The sequence below is a fragment of the Microcebus murinus genome, chromosome 8 (assembly GCF_040939455.1).
Source record: "Microcebus murinus isolate Inina chromosome 8, M.murinus_Inina_mat1.0, whole genome shotgun sequence".
NCBI lineage: Eukaryota > Metazoa > Chordata > Mammalia > Primates > Cheirogaleidae > Microcebus > Microcebus murinus.
The window spans coordinates 11,891,860-11,913,004 of NC_134111.1; the positions used below are offsets into that span (position 1 = coordinate 11,891,860).

At 36.7% G+C, this 21,145-nt stretch overlaps 1 long non-coding RNA gene across 1 annotated transcript in view; it reads right to left on the minus strand.

The window, feature by feature from the left end:
• Positions 1–413: 413 nt before the first annotated feature.
• Positions 414–21,145, minus strand: part of LOC142872291 (uncharacterized) — a 38,350-nt gene continuing 17,618 nt past the window's right edge. The window contains exons 2-4 of the long non-coding RNA XR_012920491.1: positions 3,130–3,209; positions 1,706–1,752; positions 414–830 (exon numbers count right to left, since the gene is read on the minus strand). This is a non-coding gene — a long non-coding RNA (uncharacterized LOC142872291). The remainder of the gene's footprint in view (positions 831–1,705; positions 1,753–3,129; positions 3,210–21,145) is intronic.

A 21,145-nucleotide genomic window follows, 5' to 3' on the forward strand; every position in this document is an offset into this window, starting at 1 on the left:
TTTTAAACACTTAATACTTACCCAGCTTCTCGTTAGCAAAGTTATAATTGTTGTTCTCAGATTCTGCTTATTTAAAGATGGGGGGTTACAGGCAAGAGGTTAATTGAATAAATCATTGTAAGAACCCATGTTGAAACTATGATGAACTACAAAGTTTGCATTCCCTGGCTGCAAAAGATTTTTCTTCCCTTTTTTTTCTATGTCTTTCTGTGTCTCCAAAAATAGCAAATTATTTCCAGCATTCCTTTCTACACGCTCCTAAGTGCTCCCACGCCCATTCTTTGTCACACAAAATCAAACTCCAGTTCACATGAGATTCTGCAGTTTTTTCTCATTTTCCAAAATTTACCATTTTTCTCTCCAAAGATGTTTTGTATTTCTGCTGTGAGACTTTCCAATCAAGAACAATGGGTGAGAAGTGAACAGTATCCTCTCTTCACTGGGATTGGGGGCTTGGTAAAAAGGACCGTGAATGGTCATAAAACAATGGGATTTTGATTTCCATATAGGCCAATGTTTCTGGCCATTTTATTGATACAAGACTGAGACTTCTTAGAAATATCCTAAAGGATATAGCTGTTTTGCAGCAAAAATCATTTTGCCTTTGTATAGGTAACACACTAATTTTGAAGTTCAAAAATGGCCCAGTTTTTCTCAGATCTCTCTGTCCCTGATGAAATACAATCTGGTGGGCAGCAGAGGAATGGGTAGAGTGTGGTTCTTCCATACCTAGTAGTTTGTCTTGCAATTCTTCAAGGTCTTCACCTCGTTTCATCACAGGCTCAGTGCGGAAAGTGTCAACACTGACTGCCCTGGCAATGACCGACCTCCTGAAAACCGAAAGACAGTGATGGTTCTTGTCAGTTTTTATTGACCTTTTTTAAATTCAGAAATACCTGTTTGCTACATCTAATTAAACAGCAGGGGGCAGCTATCGAGTCTCCTTTGTTTTTCCCCATCCTCAATTGGAGGAACGAGTGTTCCCTGAGGCTCATTTTCTCATTCCTTCAAGTAGTGTCTTGAAAAAGGGACTTAATTCAAGCAAAAATCAACACAGAAAATCCCTCATTGAATTATTTTGAAAAACACAAAGTAACTTCCGGCCTTCACCAAAACATCCTTAGTTTCAGTCTTCTGAGTGAAGGAGAGGAAGGGCACGTACAGTGGCCACTTCGTATACAGCATCTCCAATCTCACAAGAGTTAAGTGAAATCATCCCCATGTTAAAGATGAGAAAACTGAGGCTCAGAGATGGGAAGAAAGGTGCCTAAGGTCATGCACTTGAGTGCAAAGCTGGCCTGCCTGACCTCAAAGCCCATGCAATTTCCATTAGAAAAGAGTAACCCAAAAAGTAACAGATATCAAATTCCCAAACCGTAAATACTTGTAACATTTACCAGAGAGTTAACATTTGGGGTAAGAAATGTCATAACCCAAAAAGCAAATATCTACTTCCTTGCACCGAGGAATACTCGAAAAGATGTATTAAAAAGAATCCTGGGAAACTTGAGACCTTCCAGTTCAATGCTCACAAACTTATTGTTCATCGTATTTCCCACTCCTGCTTCCTCATATTAGTTCCTTAATTAACTATATATTAACGTCCAGGGGCCATTATGATTAAATAAAGGGTAAGACACGCATGGATGGGGAGGGGGAGGAGGTTAGTGTGCCAAGATTCAGGGCTGGAGCTGTCATCACTCACCAGCATGTTTTCTTCTGAAGTCAATACGTTGTTCCATTTCAAACATGCTTAAAGAAAACACAAATTGATTTATTTGCAATTCTGAACTACTTATCAAATGGTAATGATCACTGCATGGTAAAACTCAGGCTGGAAATACGCCATGCAATGCTTAGTCATTGTGTTGATTGAACTAATAATTCTCCCCTATTCCTCTCGTTCTCTCATTCCTCCTCCCTCCCTCTCTTTTTCTCTCTCTCTCTCTTTCTGTAATTCTGCCTGATAAGGACTTAGCAACCCAGAAGGGGTCTGCGTTTGTGTGGTCAGTTCTGAAGACTCCAGAGAAAGCCCACATCTACCCAGCCCCTCCCTTTCATTCATTAACCCACCAGGGGCCAAGACTAATTAGATCAGCCTGCTCATTTTGAGCTGATAATTGATTTAAATAGGTTGCTCATTTAAAATAGAAGAAAAGCCTGCTAAACATTTGGTGCTTGGATTTTTTTTCCTCCTTTCCCTGCATCTTTCAATTGCTTGTGCAATGTAGCATAAAATGTAGAGGTCTCCCTTTTCTTTTCTGTCTCTTTTTTTAAAAGGGCCATAAAATTAATTACAATAAGTAGGCAACGGGCAGGGGCAGGGGGTTAACTGATGGCGCTAATGAGCAGCCGAGCTTTGGGAAAGCAGGGCCACTCTCCGGGTTTGTTGGCTGCAAGGGGGTGGTGGCTTCCAGGAGGATCGCAGCCTGAAGTCCTGAAACAGTCCTCCACACTGATTCTGTCTTCATGGCAACCAAAGTAGCTTTGCTAAGCTTCAAACAAAAGGAGCCTTCCTCTCCAAAGGTGCAGACATTTTGGCATTATCTTCTTACCATTAAACAAGACAAGAGGCCATTCCCTGGTATCCTCCCCCCTCCCCTGCTCCACATAGTCCCTGGTTTTGTAGAATTTGGGAGTGGGAAAGTTAAGGAAAGACTTGGCCCCACTCTGCATTCTGAAGACCTTTCTCTTCTCAAAGGGTCTTTCATGATCCGTTCTGCACCATATTGATTTATTTCAAGTGTGGATCGAAAAAGTTTAGACTAGGCTCCTCTTTGGAAACTAAATCGTCCTGCTAGTATATACTGTTTGGCTGACTGTATATCTTTGACACAATGAAAAGAGCTTTTGTCTGCAGCCTGGAGGCAAGAGGTAGATGTAACACTTGTAATTTGCTCTGCAAAATTCTCTTGCAGTGTTTCCTGTCACTGAGAGAACAGGGTGCGGGGCCTGGTGAGGGGAGCTGAAGAGGGTTGCAAAATCTTTTAAGGTAAATAAAATTATTGGAATAGGAAAGTCACCCCCAAAACTGCACATGCTATATTTCAAAAGTTCATAACTTCCAACTCTACAAAGGGGCATGACTCACATGGGAAGAATATGGGCTTTGGAGTCAGATATACAAACCTGAGTTTCCGCCCGGATTCAGTCACTCACTGACTCTCTCGGTGTAAGTCACTCAATCTCTCTAAAACTCAGTTCCTTACCTGTAAAATGGAGATACTAAAGTCTATTTGGGAGGTGTATCATAACAGTTAGAGATAATAGAAGACCTAGCACTGGGCCTGGCTCTAATAAGTCCTCAAGAAATAATACCTATAATGTGAAATTTGGTTTCCTACAGTCAAGAAGGGTCGTTCATCCATTTTGTCATCAGTTTGAGGCTGGGCAGCTAAGGAGAAGATAATTAGTGTGATGCACTCAGGGTCAGCTTCAAGGGCACCTAACCTGCACAGTGGCACAGAGTCCCACAGCCAGAAAAGCCCTACTGTCCCTGTCTTAAGATTCTTAATTTTTAAACAGGAGACTCCATGTTTTCATTTTGAACTGGGTCTGCAAATTACGTGCCCCATCCTGATTGTACATCCCCTGCTGCAAATGCCGCCAGGGCCATTCTTGGCACCTTGAAGAGCCACTTGTGTGGGGTCAGGTCTGAGTTGGTGGCACAATACTTTCACACTTATAAATCACATTTTGTCTGCTTCTTTAGCAAATTAGAACCAGAGGTGTAGCCTCTCAGTTCCTATGGGCCCAGGGCCTGATTGCCACGAAAAACTATTCAAGAGCACATGCTAGTGGCCGAAGGTCAGAATCGCACCTCTGCAGTCCTGTCGCCAGCCCACTGAGAGAATCCATGCCTTTCACCTAGGTGATGAAGACCCCACCCAGGAGGTGCCAACAAGCCTGGAGCATCGCTTCCTTAATTCAGCATTCATGTGCCAGATAGGTTTCACCATTAATGACATATAAATTTAGTCCCAGGTAATTTTTTTCAAAGCAACCAGTCGTGAAATACATTGAGAAAACACTGCCAGTCTCCAATCCTAATGACAGAGACACTGAAGGTAAATAAGATGAATATTTATGGGATATCTGATTGCCTAAATGAGTTCCCTAAGGTATGAATAATCGAAAGTGCATATGCTAATTAACTGGGAAAAGCCAATAGGTAACTCCTTTTTATTTACCTTAGCTTCATTTTATTTCATTTCTTACAACTATCACGGTTTCTAGTTATTTCCTATGCTTCAATAACATTGAGTATAATTGAGAGAGTTTTTAATAAACATCATGATTCTTAATTTCAATGGATGCATATGCCAAGGTAGAATATGTGGTGATGGTTCTTAGAACAGTTACTTGCATTTGCCTAACAATAAAAGCTATTGTTCATTGGTGCCTGCTGCTCACCCATTTTTTTACATACAGCCTGTCTATTTAATTAATAATTTTCAAAATAAGCTTATGAAGTTAGATATCACAAAACTATCTCCATTTTACAAATGAGGAAACTGAGACTCATAACAGCTAAGCGAGCTTCCCATGGTCACGTGACTATAAGTATTGAGGCACAGACTCAAATTTGCCCTGCTTAAAAGTCATCTTTCCAGAAAAGGATTGCAATCTTTTACCTCAACCAGAATGTTTGGAAAACACTGTCCTTCACTAATCATATTCCAAACATGGTCCACCAGGACTTCAAGTAGGTGTCTGTAATCATTCTCACATGACCATCCCAGTAGAAACCCAGTAAAATCAACCATTTTGTTCTTCTTTTTTTAGAGTTTATATTTTTCTAAATAGATTTTCTTTTTCTTTCTTTTTTTTTTTTTGAGACAGAGTCTCACTTTGTTGCCCAGGCTAGAGTGAGTGCCGTGGCGTCAGCCTAGCTCACAGCAACCTCAAACTCCTGGGCTCAAGCAATCCTCCTGCCTCAGCCTCCCGAGTAGCTGGAACTACAGGCATGTGCCACCATGCCTGGCTAATTTTTTCTATATATATATTAGTTGGCTAATTCATTTCTTTGTATTTATAGTAGAGACAGGGTCTCACTCTTGCTCAGGCTGGTTTCGATCTCCTGACCTCAAGCAATCTGCCCGCCTCGGCCTCCCAGAGTGCTAGGATTACAGTAGATTTTCTTTTTCAGAGCAGTTTTAGGTTTACAGAATGATCACACAAAAAATACAGAGAGCTCTCGTATTCTCCCTCTTCCTCCACACCCAATTTCCCCTATTATTATCATCTTGCATTGGTATGATACAATGTTATAACTGATGAACCAATACTGATACATTAATATTAACTAAAATCCATAGCTTACATTAAAGTTCACTCTTTAAATTTTATAGTTCCACGGGTTTTGACAAATGTACAATGTCATGTATCTACCATTATGATATTATACAGAACAGCTTCACTGCTCTAAAAGTGCCCTGTGCTAAACTTGTTCATCCCTCCACCTACCCTCCCCCACCACCTCAAACCCTGGAAACCACTGATCTTCTTACTGCCTTTTCCAGAATGTCATATAGTTGGAATCTTGTAGTGTGCAGCCTTTTCAGGTTAGTTTCTTTCACTTAGCAACATCTATTTAAGTTTCCTCCATGTTATTTTTGTGGCTTGATAGCTCATTTCTTTTTATCACTAATATTCCATTGTCTGGATGTACCACAGTTTATTTATCCATTCACCTATTGAAGGACATCTTGGTTGCTTCCAAACTTTGGCAATTATGAATAAAGCTACTATAAATATTCACATTCTGAGTTTTGTGTGGATATAAGTTTTCACCTTGTTTGGCAAAATACCAAGGAACATAATTGCTGGATTGTATGGTAAGAGTATGTTTAACTTTGTAAAAAACTTCCAACCTGTCTTTCAGAATGATTGAATCATTTTGCATTCTCATCAGCAGTGAGAGTTCTTGTTGGTCCACATTTTCACCAGCATTTGGTGTTGTTGGTATTTTAAAATTTCATCATTCTAATAGGTCTGTAGTGGTAACTCACTGTTGTAATTGGCTATATGTACATTCCATGGTGTGGACAAGATAGTCCACTGAAATACACCAAGAAAAACTAGCCACCACTATTTGTATTCATTCATTACATTAAAACTTCTATTTTTTTGTGTATTTTTTTTTAAAGAGGTTTATTCTGAGTCAAATGTGTATGATGGGCCTGGAGCCCACAACCTCAAGATGTCTTGAGAAAATGTGCCCCTTTGTGTATATTCTTAATGTGTATATTATCAGCATAGAAAAGGACTATATTTTATAAATAAAAATACCATGTTGAGATTCATGTGCCTTCCCCCACTTTTTTAATTGACAGAAGCATTCCATCCAAAGAGGACCCCACCACCATAGAGAACACCATGTCTTTGATGGACAGAGACAGACACCTAATATTTCCTCTAAAAATCAAAACTTGATTTTCATACAATATCGAGTTTAAAGTTTAAAAATTTCTTAATTATGTTTAAGTTCAAGTTTATACTATTTTTAACTGAATATAGCTACCAGTGTGACAAACTGGATATTTCTGAGAGTAGCAATCATCTGAATTCATCTGTGTACATATAGTATGTTTTCAGAATATTCTCAGAGTGGTGTTAGCTTTTCAAAGCACTTTTGCCTGTTACATTTCACTTCCACATTAACACAACACAATGACTACTGCTGTTTTGGATTTCACTTCAAAACCAATTTTTTGAGGATGGCAGACAGGACCAGTGTTAAAAACTAACACCGTTATACAGTTGGCCATTTATATCTTAGTTTTCCTGATGAGAAAACTAAAGCTTGAAGAATTTAAATAATTTTTCCAATGGCCCTTGAGTTAATAACTGTCAGATCCATGATTCAGATGCCAGAGCCTAAAGTTTTACCTTTTAGATGATCCTGCCTAAGTACCCACATTCTCCATGAGGAGACCCACATGATCTAGAGAAAAAACTGCCTAGGTTAGCAAAAGGAAAACCAAATTGTGAACAGCAGCATCAATGTAGACCTAGGTTTCAAAATGCAAGTATATTCATTTTTTCCAAAGCAATAGGTCTACAGAGCAGATGACGGCAAAAGTTCTATCTGATATACATTCTGTATGTTTAATGGAAGATACTATTAATACATAGTCTCTCATATACAGAGAAGATCTGAAAAAGAAGACCAAATCTGTATAAATGTCACTTTTCACGTCGTGGAGGCAGCATAAAAACCTACTGAAGAAACACCAGGGAACAAGTTATTATGATACAACTAGAAGGAGAAGAAGTATAATTTTGGAATCTATAATGAGCTTGATCCTTTGAAATGAAATAGTGGAAAACACTCTCTTCAGCGTGACAGCTGCAACTTCAGAACACTTTGACAATAATATAAAACACCTCGCATAGGAGCTTACCTCCTTTTTTCCTTCCTTCCTTTCTTTTTCCTCCTTCCTTCTCCCTTCCTTCCTTCCAAAATAAGAGAGGTTGTTAAGGATTGTATAAATAAAACATGTTAAGGATTGTATAAATAAAGCAATCAGTTCTAGAACCACTGGCAAAGAATAACAGCTCTGAAGAAAGTCAAGGAGAAAGGTAATTTCACAAATTACAAGAGAACCTTTTTTTCTGAGATATGTAGCTAATAGCTAAGCCAGTCAGAAATTTATAATTGGATCTACTCTAGAAAATCCAATGAAGTATGGTGGTGTGGTAGTCAGCCTTCAAGATGCCCTCAAGTGTCCTCGCCTTCTAGTATTCCCTCCTTTGTGTGGGCCCCATAGGGACCTATCAGTGTGTCCAACAAAATGTGGGGGAAGTGATGGTTTGATTCCCTAAGTCAGGTCACAACAGGCATTGCAGCTGCTTCCTTGCTCTCATGGACCTTTTGCTCTGAGAGAATCCAATTACCATACTACCAGGAGACTCATAAAACCCCATGAAAAGACTCACATGGACAAGAACTGAGACCAACAACCAGAACTTGTGAGTGTACAATCTTGGAAGTGGATTCCCCAGCCCTGGTCAAACCTTCAGAAGACTTGAGCCCCTGCTGACATCTCACTGCAATGTCATGCGAGATCCCAAGTCAACAACCAGCCATGTTGTTCCAAATTTCTAACCAACAGAAATTGTGAGAGATAATTGATGATTATTATTGTTTTAAGTTACTAAGTGTTAGGGTGATTTGTTATGCAGCATTAGATAACTAATACTGTCAGTTAAGCCTGGAAGTTTGGTCAGAAATACAAAATGTCTGAAGCTACCACTGAGCTTATGGGATCCAGGTTACTTTGGGCTGCTTGGTGAGAGACTTAAAAGCTGTGGAATTCTGACCCTATAGCAAATCAATGAAGTCAAGTGCATTCTGAAGGCTGTAGATGAAACTCTCCAGGTCAAAATCACACATCAACGTAATATGAACCCTTGAAAATTATCTGAATAAATGACTAAATTAATGTAAAGAAAACTGGAAAATATATTGTTTTTCAAATACTCCTTGAAACATGGTGAGTTATCAGGTTAGGGAAAAGAGAAAAGAAAAGAAAGAGATAAGAAACATGGAACATCTCTAAGAGTATTTTAATTTTAACAATCAAAGATTTCTCTATGTCTGTATTCTTCAGACAATAATAAAGCCGTTCTATTGCTCCAAAGAGCAAACATTTCTGAGGTAGAAGGGAGGCATGGCTAGTTGATGGTGTCAGAATGATATAGATGCATCTGTTGGGTGTAGAATACAGCCTCATGATGTTACTGCTTTCCCTCGTGGGAGAGGGACAGGTCCCGAAGATGGTTTATCAGCATGAGGGTACCAGGACCTAAAGAAAGACCACTGGTAAGGTCACATAAGATTCCAAGGTATGACCAGAGAGATACTAGGTGAAGCTAATTGTCCAAATAATACCAGCAACAACAATGATAATAACAATAATAATTATACTCATTCAATTGTTATTATGTAGACAAACACTGTTGCAATTCCCTTACAAGGATAAACCTGTGTATCAGTTTAATTAAAAAATTACCTTAATACCTGTCAGATTACCATTTTAACTTTCTTTCTTTGAGCTCTCAGAAAATTTCAATGTCTAAGAATATCTCTCTTAGAAGAGGGTCCTCTAATTACCACCATTATTATGCCTATTGTGTGCCAGAAATTGTCCTTTCTGTTTTATATACCAATATCACTATATGTAGGTTGTGCTCAGCTACACATATTGATCCAATTCCACATCTTAGCATACCTCATCGTCCAAAAAAACCAAACAAAATCCTATGAGACACACCAAAAACAAAAAATAAAAAGTCCTTTCTTATCATTAATTATTTGAATATGAATGGATTAAACTCCCCAATTAAAAGAATATATTGGCAGCATGAATTTTTTTAAAACATGATCTGATTATATATTTCTATAAGAGATTCACTTTAGTTCTAAAGTTGCAAATAGGTTGAAAGTGAAAGGATAAAAAAGATACTCCATGCATTTAGTAACCAAATAAACCTGGGTTGGCTATTCTAATATTAGATAAAATAGATTGCAGGTCAAAAACTGTTAAATAGACAAAGAAGGATGTTATATATTGATAAAAGTGTCAAAACATCAAGAAAATATAACAATTATAGACATATTTACACCAAACATCAGAGCACCAAAATATATAAAACAGACATTGGCAGAATTAAAGGAAGAAATAGATGATTGAACAATAATAGTTGGAGACTTCGATACTCCATTTTTAATAATGGATAGAATAATGAGATCAAAGATCAATAAGGAAATAGAGGAAGAAGAATACTATTAGTCAATTGGACTTACTAAACATGAACAGAACACTCCACCAAACAACAGCAGAATACACATTTTTCTCAAGTGTACATGGAACATTGTACAGGATAGACAATATATTAGGCCACAAAGCAAGTTTTGCTAAATTAAAAAAATATATAATTATGCAAAGTATCTTTTCTGATTATAATAGAAGGAAACTAGAAACTAATAACAGAAGAAAATTCACAAATATGTAGAAATTAAACAATACATTTTTAAATAGCCAATGGGCAAAAGAAGAAATCATTAGAAAAATTAGAAAATATCTTGAGATAAATAAAAACAACAAAACATACCAAAACTTTTCAAAACATACCAAAACTTATCAAAGCCATGCTAAGAGGAAAATTTATAGCTGTAAACAAATTAAAAATTAAGAAAGATCTTAAATCAACTTTCCACATTAAGGGACTAGAAAATGAAAAAAAGCTAAAGAGGAAGGAAATTATAAAGATTAGAGCAAAGATAAATAAAATAGGAATAGAAAAACGATAGGGAAATCAACAAAACCAACCACAAGTTCTTTGAAAAGATCACCAAAATTGACATACTTTAGCTAGATTGACTAGGAAAAACAAAGAAGATTCAAATTACTAAAATCAAAAATGAAAGTGGTGGCATTACCATCAATGTTGCAGAAATAAAAAGTACTATAAAGGAGTACAATAAACAATTATAAGCAAAAAAAAATTGTAAAGCTAGGCCAGGCGCGGTGGCTCATGCCTGTAATCCTAGCTCTTGGGAGGCCGAGGCGGGCGGATTGCTCAAGGTCAGGAGTTCAAAACCAGCCTGAGCAAGAGCAAGACCCCGTCTCTACTATAAATAGAAACAAATTAATTGGCCAACTGATATATATATAAAAAATTAGCCAGGCGTGGTGGCGCATGCCTGTAGTCCCAGCTACTCGGGAGGCTGAGGCAGAAGGATCCCTCGAGCCCAGGAGTTTGAGGTTGCTGTGAGCTAGGCTGACGCCACGGCACTCACTCTAGCCTGGACAACAAAGCAAGACTCTGTCTCAAAAAAAAAAAAAAATTGTAAAGCTAGATGAAATGGACAAATTCCTAAAAATATGCAGCCCACCATGACTGAACTATGAAGAAATAGAAAATCTGAATGGACTTAATCAGTTATCAAAAATCAAATAAGATGAATGATATTGATGAGAAAGTTGAAAACCAACACAAAAGACAAAAAAATATTTCAGGATATGAATGAGAAAAAATTTAAAAGTCACTAAATGGATAGACCACATAAGAAAATATATGACAGAAATTATTTCAAATTACAGCAGAAAGCTTCAACAATAGGCTAGACCAAGTAGAAGAAATAATTCCAGAACTTGAAGACAAGGGTTTCAAATGAACCCAGTCAGTCAAGATGCAGAAAAGAGAAAAAAGAAGAAAGAATGAACACTCAGAGGAATATGAGATTGTAAAACTAGCCAATATAAGAATTATAGGGGCTGGGTATAGTGTCTCATGCCTGTAATTCCAGCATTCTGGGAGGCTGACGTGGATGGATCATCTAAGTTCAGGAATTCCAGAGCAGCCTGAGCAAGAGTGAGACCCTATCACTACTAAAAACAACAACAACAACAACAACAAAAATAGAAATTAGCTGGACAACTAAAAATATATAGAAAAAATTGGCCAGGGATGGTGGTGCATGCCTGTAGTCACACCTACTTGAGAGGCTGAGGCAGTAGGATTGCTTGAGCCCAGGAGTTTGAGGTTGCTGTTATCCAGGCTGATGCCACGACACTCTAGCCTGGACAACAGAGTGAGACTCTGTCTCAAACAAAAATAATAATAATTATTATAGGTATTTCTGAGAGAGAACAAGAAAAAGCAAAATGCATAGAGAATGTATGTGAGGGAATTATTGAGGAAAACTTTACTGATCTCTCCAGAGAGTCAGATATTCAGATACAAGATAGTCATCGAACATGTGGGAGATTCATAGTAAATAGGACATCTCCAAGACACATAATCATCAACATGGTGACAGTCAAAGTGAAGGAGAAAATACTACAAGCTGCAATACAAAAGCAATGACTAATCTATAAAGGAAAACCTATCAGGATAACAGCAGACTTCTCAGCAGAGAATTTATAAGCCAAAAGGGTCTGGGGCTCCATTTTTAGTCTTCTTAAACAGAACAACTACTAGCTAAGAATTTTGTATCCTGCAAAACTAAGTTTCATAAATGATGAAATAAAGACTTCCCCAAAGAACCACACAGTAAGGGAATTTGTCATTACTAGACCTGCCCTACAGGAAATGTTCAAAAATGCACTATGCATGGAACAGAACAATAGATACCAACCAGTGTGAAAACAACCAAAAATTAAAACTCACAACTCTTATAAAATGGTAGTACAAGAAGTAAAACAAAGCCACAAGACATTATTCAACATGGTGAATGTAACAGAACACTATTCCACATATCAATAATAACACTGAACATGAATGGACTTAATGCTCCAGATAAGACATAGACTGGCTGAATGGTTGAAAAAATACAACTGAACTACATGCTGTCACCAAAAAACTGGTCAAACTCACAAGGTCTCTCACAGACTCAAGGTAAATGGATAGAAAAAAATATTCCATACAAATGGAAACCAAAATTGAGCTGGTGTAGCCATTTTCATATCAAATAAAATAGACTTTAAATCAGCGAGGGTTAAGAAAAGGCAAAGATGGTCATTATGTAATAATTAAGGGAGAAATTCAGGAAGAAGACATAACAACCCTAAATATATATGCCTCTAACACAGGAGCTCCCAGATTCATAAAATAAATTCTACTAGATCTAAGTAAAGAAATAACCCGTAGCATCATACTTGCCAGGAAATTCAACACTCTGCTGACAGACCTGGACAGATGATCAAAGCAGGAAATCAACAAAGAAACACTGGACTTAAATGGGACTCTAGAACAAATGGACCTAACAGGCATTTACAGAACACCCTACCTAAAACCCACAGAATATAAATTCTTCTCATCAGCACAGGGGACATTTTCCAAGATTGATCATGTCTTAGACCACAAAACTAATCTCAGCAGATTCAGAAAAATTGAAATCATACCGTGTATCTTCTTAGACCATGGTGGAATAAAACTAGAAATCAATTCCAGGAGAAATTATCAAATCTACACAAAGTCATGGAAATTAAACATCCTGCTGCCAAACAATCCTTGGGTCAATGATGAAATTAAGATGGGAATCAAAAGATTCTTTCAACTTAATGACCAAGGATACATAAGCTTACAAAACCTATGAGATACAGAAAAAACAATGTTAAGGGAAAAGTTTAAAGTCTTAAATGCTTATATCAAAAAGACATAAAGATCACAAATTAACAACCTAATGTCACATCTCAAGAAACTGAAAAAAGAAGAACAAACTAAATCCCAAGGCAGCAGAAGAAAATAAATAACAAAGCTCAGAGCAGAAATAAAATAGAAAGAAAGAAACAAACAAAAAATACAAAGGATCAAATAAAAAGTTGGTTCTTTGAAAAGATAAACAAAATAAATAGACCACTAGCCAGATTAACCAGAAATAGAAGAGAAAGGATTCAAGTATCAAAAATGAAAAAGGAGACATTACAACTGATACCACAGAAAGACAAAATATCACCCATGAATACTATGAAAACCTCTCCACACATAAACTAGAAAACCTACAGGAAATGGAAAATTCCTGGAAACATACAACATCCCAAGGCTGAATCAGGAAGAAATAGAAATCCTGAACAGATCAATAATAAGAATGAGATTGAAGCAGTAATAAAAAAATCTCCAAACAATAAAAAGACCTGTACCAGATGGATTCACAGCCAAATTCTACCAGACTTACAAAAAAAAAAAAAAAAACCCTGATACCTATCCTACAGAAATTGTTCCATAACATTGGGAAGGAGGAAATACTTCCTAACTCATTCCACAAAACCAATATCACCTTGATAACCAAAGGCAGGAAAGGACACAACAACAACAACAAAAAAAAAGAAAAAAGAAAACTACAGACCGATATCCCTTGTGAATATAGATGCAAAAATCCTCAACAAAATACTAGCAAACCAAATTCAACAGTACACCAAAAGGATAATTCACCATGATGAAGTGTGTTTTATCCCAGGGGTGCAAGGATGGTTCAACATATGTAAATCAATAATTGTGATTCATCAAATAAACAGAAGCAAAAACAAAGACTATATTATCATCTCAGTAGATGCAGAAAAAACCCCACATGATAAAATCTAGCACCCTTTCATGATAAAAGTTCTCCACAAACTAGACAGAAGGAATATACCTCAAAATAATAAAAGCCATGTATAACAAACTCACAGCCAACATCATGCTGAATGGGAGAAAGTTGAAAGCATTCCCCCTAAAAACCAGAACAAGACAAGTATACCCACTGTCACCAGTTCTATTTAACATTATACTAGAAGTTCTAGCCAGAGCAGTCAGGCAAGAGAAATAAAGAAAGAAAGAGCATCCAAATCACGAAAGAGGAAGTCAAACAATCCCTGTTTGCTAACAATATGATCTTGTATCTAGAAAATACTAAATACTCCACCCAAAGACCCCTAGAACTGATAAATAAGTTCAGCAAAGTTTCAGGTTACAAAATCAACTTACACAAATCAGTAGTATTTTTGTATACTAATAACAATCATGCTGAGTCAAATCAAAGACGCGATGCCATTTTCAATAGCTACAAAGAAGATAAAATACTTAGGAATATACTTAACTAATGAAGTGAAAGATCTCTGCAAGGAGACCTACAAAAATTTATGAAGGAATCATAGATGACACAAACAAATGGAAAAACATCCCATGCTCATGGATTGGTGGAATCAACATCACTAAAATGTCCATACTACCCAAGATGATTTCAGATACAAAGCAATTCCCATCAAAATACTAATGTCATATTTCACAAATCTAGAAAACATAATCCTAAGCTTCATTTGGAACCAAAAAAGAGACTGAATAGCCAAAGGAATCTTAAGTAAAAACAGCAAATCTGGAAGCATCACATTACTTGACTTCAAATTATACTATAAGGCTATAGTAACCAAAATAGCATAGTATTGGTATAAAAGTAAAGACATAGACCAATCAAACAAAATAGAGAACCAAGAAATAAAACCATACAGCTAGGACCAACTAATCCTCAACAAGGCAGACAACAACATACACTGGAGAAAGGATGCTCTATTCAATAAATGATTCTCAATAAATGGTTCTCAATAAATTGTATAGCCACATGCAGAATAATGAAACAGGACCCACATTTCTCACCATATACAAAAATTAATTCAAGATGGAGTAAAGATTTAAATATAAGGCACGAAACCATAAAAGTTCTAGAAGAAAACATAGGAAAAACTCTTCTAGACATTGGCCTAGGGAAAGAATTTACAACTAAGACCCATAGGCAAATACACCAACAATAAAAATAAATAAATGGAATTTAATTAATTAAAACGTTTCTGCACAACAAAGGAAATAATCAATAGAGTGAATAGACAACATACAGAGTAGGAGAAAATACTTGCAAATTATACATTTCACAAAGGACTAATATTCAAAATCTACAAAGAACTCAAATGAATCAGAAAGAAAAAAACAAACTCCATCAAAAGTGGGTAAAAGACATGAACATAATTTTCTTCAAAAGAATATATGCAAATGGCAAAAAAAAAAAAAAAACATGTGAAGAAATGCTCAACATCACTAATCATCAGGGAAGCACAAATTAAAACCACAATGAGAAACCACCTTAAAACTGTCCAAATAGTCATTATGAAAAAGTCAAATAAACAATAGATGCTGGCATGGATGTTGAGAGAAAGGAACACTCATACACTGTTGGTGTGACAATCTCTATGGAAAATGTTGTGGAGATTTCTCAAGGAAATAAAAGTACTCTTACCATTTGATCCATCAATCCCTCTACTGCGTATCTACCCAAAGGAAAAGAAGTCATTTTATCAAAAATACACCTGCACTTTAATGTTTATTTCAACACTATTAGCAACTGCAAAGTTAGAGAATCAACCTAGGTGCCCATCAATTCATGAGTAGATAATGAAAATTTTGTATATGTATATCATGGAGTGCTATTCAGCCTAAAAGGGAATGAAATAGTGTCTTTTGTAACAACTTGAATGAAACTAGAGAAGATTATCCTAAAGTGTCTCAAGAATGGAAAAACAAACATCACATGTTCGTACTAATACTGGCAGGTAAACAATGGGTACAAACAGGCACAAAAAGATGTAACGAACATTGGAAAACAAGAGGGTGGTAGGGTGAGAGGGGGTAGGGGAAAAACTTACCTATCAGGTACAGGTATTTGGGTGACAGGCACACTGAAAGCCCTTACTTCATCACTGTACAATGTACCCATGTAACAAAAAATTTCTACCCCTTTAATATTTTGAAATATAAACAAACTAAAAAACAGAAAAGAAAAATGTCCCATATTTGTAGCAGAGTAGCTCTTTTAGCCCACTTGTAGAAAATCCGAAGTCTAGAAGTTTCTTTTTTCTTTCATTATAAACTGCTCTGTCCCCTTTAGTCCAAACTGATGACATTTTTACTAATATAACCCTCTTAAATACTCTGTGCGTTTTTTACTAATCTGATTTGGTTTATTCTATAACTCAAAGCCACATACAAATTCATTCTGAGACAGATATTTCTGCTGAGAGAATTTGCCGTAAGATTCTCTTAGAAGCTTTTATTTAGCTGAAAGTTCTACCAAGCACCACTTTAAATCTTTCTGAGGTCTAAACAAAGAGTCTTTCAGCCACACTGTTGATTTCATTTTAACCCTGAGGCCAGTTCTACTGAAAATATTCTAGATTTGTTGTTTTCCATGAGATTATTTCTTCCTTTGAGAAGTTATTTTCCATCTGGAGAAAATGGCCTGAGTCCCCTATATTTCCTCTAAATTCTGCTTAAAATCTAAACAGTTCATTTTTTAGCTCAATTTTCTCCTGCAACACTTTATTATATGCTTCTAAAAGAAACTGGTTGATATTTTTAGCAGTCTGCCTGAAAATACTGGATCCACAAGCTTACTAGGTGATTTTTCTTCTTCCAAGTTACTCCAGTCTTCTTAATTATTCTGACACTACATAACATTGTTCCCTTTTTTTTTTCCAGCCTTCAATAACAACACCCAAGCCAAATGCTCACCATTTTTCTAGCACTTATGAACAGCTCTTTTTTCTGCTTTTCCACTATCTCCTTGCTGCCTTTACAGCTCCTTCCCGGCAATCAGTCCCAAAACCCAATACCACAGGCTTGAGGGTTTTTTGTGATAGTAACGCCTTCTTTTAGAATAAATTTTAAAATAAATGGCACAATTAGTAATATTAGCAATATCTGCTTTAATTATCTATTGTTGCATGATCAAACACCCCTAAAACTTAGTTCCTTAAAACAATGATATTTATTATTGCTCATCCTGTGAGTTGGCTGGGCTCAGCTGGGTGGTTCTGCTCCGTGTTAACCAAGGTTACTCATGCAGCTGCACTCAGCTTGGGCTGGAACACCAACCAAGGCCTCTCTTCCATGTCTGGTATTTGATGCTGGCTGGGTGCCTCAATTCTGCCTCATATGGCCTCTCTTCTCCAGTAGTGTAGACTAGCTTCTTTATAGAATGGTGCATGGGATCCAAGAGAGCAAAAGTAAAAACTTCTAGGTCTCTTAAGAGTTAGGCCTGAAATCAGCACTTGTGCCACATTCTGTCCCTCAAAGGTAGTCACAAGGCCAGTCTAGTTTCAGTGGAAGGGTGAACTGTAACCTAATAAAAATGATTACATCCATTACTTCAACTATAGGTTGTACCTTAATTTATATACAACTAGGATGCAATTTTTTATAACTTAGTACTTATTTTATAAGCTTATAGAAAGAAACCATTTAGACATGTTTAGCAAGATTTTTAACAACTACCACTTTATACATATAGAAAAAAATAAAAGTAGAATATATTAGTTAAAGCATCTCCAAAAGTTCTTCATTTTCAGAGTGTGATTGCAGAGTCAACGTTTGTGTTTATCCACACAATAGCATCCTGTATGCCACCAGTGCACTAATGAGGCAGCATTTCTTAGAAGAGCACTTTCATACTGCTAACATACATTCTTTATTTGAGCCTGATATTTTCTTGATTGAATAAGAGACAGCATGAATAAGTCGCATCAGCTTTTTGTTGTCTTGAATTTCCTCTGGAGAGACCTGGTCATCCTCTTGCCTTGGGTCGCACTGCTTGGCCTATTTTAGGCAATCTTTTTGCTTATATCTCAGGGACAGAATTTTCTTCAGCTTCATCTATTTGTAGGTCCCTTCCTTTCTGAGATCCCATAAATTGCCTTTATTTTGCAAGAAATTATGGAATTACGGCCATTTGGCAATGAGGATATTTGCTTTACAGGTATTAGTTTTGTCCCACTGCTTTGTGTTCCCTGCCTTCTGCCTTCACTGTAACTTTTTGTATCAATGTCAAGTCAGAGTGTAGCCTTTTGAAATATATTTTAAATGACAATTAAACTCAATAAATATACTATCAATGATGCACATAACTGAAATGATGATAATATGAATAGTGATAACCAAGTTCATACTTGTGTAGTCAATGGCAACTATGCGTTGAATGCTGCCTGCCTGACAGCATCAAATGCCATAGATTTTAATGTGCATCTCAATTTCAGAGATGTTCAAATGTAAAAATATATATGTGATATTCATTGAGTTTCTCCTGGGTATTCAGTAGTGTGCTAGGGGCTGTCTGATGGATATATTTAAAAGTTTAAAACACAGGGCTTGTCCTCAAGGGATTTAACAACAAGAGTTGCCCAAATGAAATAGATAACCATGGTAAATGGCACAGAATAAATTTTAAAATAAATGGCACAAGTAGTAAGGGCTATAGAAACAGCAGGGCCGGTCAGAGCTGGAAGGACTTGATTGACACAGGCCATTCATGGTGATTTTCCTTTGTATTGCCTTCTCATAGCTGTTCCCTATTTTCTAGTTTTTATGTTTTTCTTATTGAGATATAAAAATTTCTAATATATTCAAGATATTAATACTTATAAGTTTAATACTTATTAATTCTTATAATAATTATACTTATATTAATACTTATAAGTTATAAGTTTTTGAAATACCTGGTTCTAGTTTGTGGTGTGTTTTGAAAATTGGTTTAGCAGTCTTTGATCATATACAAGTTTGTAACTATAATTTAGTAAAATTTATCAAGGTTTACTCCATGATGTATAATTTTTGTCTTATTTTAGAAATACTTTACTGTTGGATATTCTCCCATATCTTCTAAAAGTTTTTAATTTTGGCTTTTCACAATTAGTTTTTTAATATACCAGGGGTTTATTTTTGTATGTATGATATGAAATAGAAATTTAATTTTTCTGTATGAATGACCAATTATCCCAGGATAGTTTACCAAAAATCCATCCTTTCTCACAACATCCCTGATTGTAGGTACATTCAATTTGAGTACTTAAAGTCTGACTTCTTGAAAAATAGAATTTTCCGTGAGAACATAAAATAATAATTGAATTATTATATATTATGGGAGGGATGCAATAAGAGTGGGATATACACTAGTCTGTACTTTCTCTACATTTTGATATGAGAGATAGGTTCTGATTAAAGCTATGAACCTCTCCCTAAAAGGTAAAAAATGCCCAAGCATGTTAAAAATGTTGCATGTCACTTCAAGTGTTCACAGACCACTTGAAGCCTATTCGTGGGTACCTCCTCCTCAATTTAGAGTGGGTAAATTGGAAGAGTGGTGTCATATTACCCCAAAACTTATAGGTATTGTATGACAGAGCCAGAGAAAAACTCCAGGAATCCTATGTCTCTGCCCTGTAGCCTTTCACATGTATACTTACAGTAGACTATTAGAGCAGAGAAATATCACAACTTTGTGATGATGTGCTCAAAAGAATCAAAGAATTTATGCCAACATCCAAAATAGTAGCATGAGTTTTATTCTTGATCTGAATCTAGCAGTTAGTTGTAGATAGAACTGTGGAGTTGTAAAGAATAAACTGAATTTGAAAGACATAATTAACTTTAATTTGTTTATTAGGCTCTGTTCCTACTTAGCCAGAAGGCTTCTAGTAAGTTATTTCTAGGTTGATTTATGGCTTTGCCCCCTATAAGCAATCATTGGAAGACTCAATTTGTTTGTTATATGCAAATTACCTAGGTGAACTCATTAGAGATAAGGTTGGACTGGTATCAAATGTGACTTGGGACAAGCCAAGAAGGATTAGGGTGTTTTGTGATTGATTGAGCCAGAAAGTTGAAAGTCAGCAGAAAGACAGACTGATGTGTTCAGTGGGACATTTTGAATCAAGAGCCATCACACACAATATAGAAAACTCTGTTAAAAAAACTCAGCAAGAAAAAAATTATCTGACTTTGGAGGGATAAAATGACAGAGAAGTCCAGGAGATTAGAGAAAATTGGGATTAAAGGTATTTTTCCTTTGAAGATGGTAGAAATTAAAGGCTATGGAAATGAACCCAGTTGGAGTGATTAAGGATCCATGGTTATAACGCATCTGAGGGTGGTTGTGGCAATATTGATACAGACATTTTTTTCAGCCCTATCACTTTGAGGCAAAAAAGTCAAAACACTCAGCACTTGGGTGAACCCAACCTGCTGAGTCCATGAAGCTCCAGCTCCTGCCCAAGCTGGATGGGTGCGTGGCTGTATCCTGAGAAGGCCCTTGGCATCGTTGACCTCTGCAATATTGCCCAATTATTCCAGTGAACCTGGGCCACTGAAAGAATGATGCCACATCTCCAGGGTAGTAGGTTAGTGAACTTGACAGCCCAGTTCCTCTGAACCACTCTTTAGGCTTGCTCTTAGGCAAGCCGCCTCTGCAACTTTTATAAGATCGAGAGGCTTAAATATCGTTTGCTCCTATGGAAATAAATTGCTTCACACTATTTTTGTGGCTTTTTGTCTTATTTTTTGTTGTTTTGTTTCTTGAGACAGAGTCTCACTCTGTCACCCAGGCTAGAGTGCAGTGGTGCCATCATAGCTCACTGCCACCTCAAACTCCTGGGCTTAAGCAAGCCCCCTGCCTCAGCCACCTGAGTAGCTGGGACTACAGGCATGCACCATTATACACGGCTAAATTTTTTTATTTATTTTTATAGAGACAGGGTCTTGTTCATGCTCAGGCTGGTTTCAAACTCCTGGCCTCAAATGATCCTCCTGCTTCGGCCTCCCAGAGTGCTATGTTTACAGA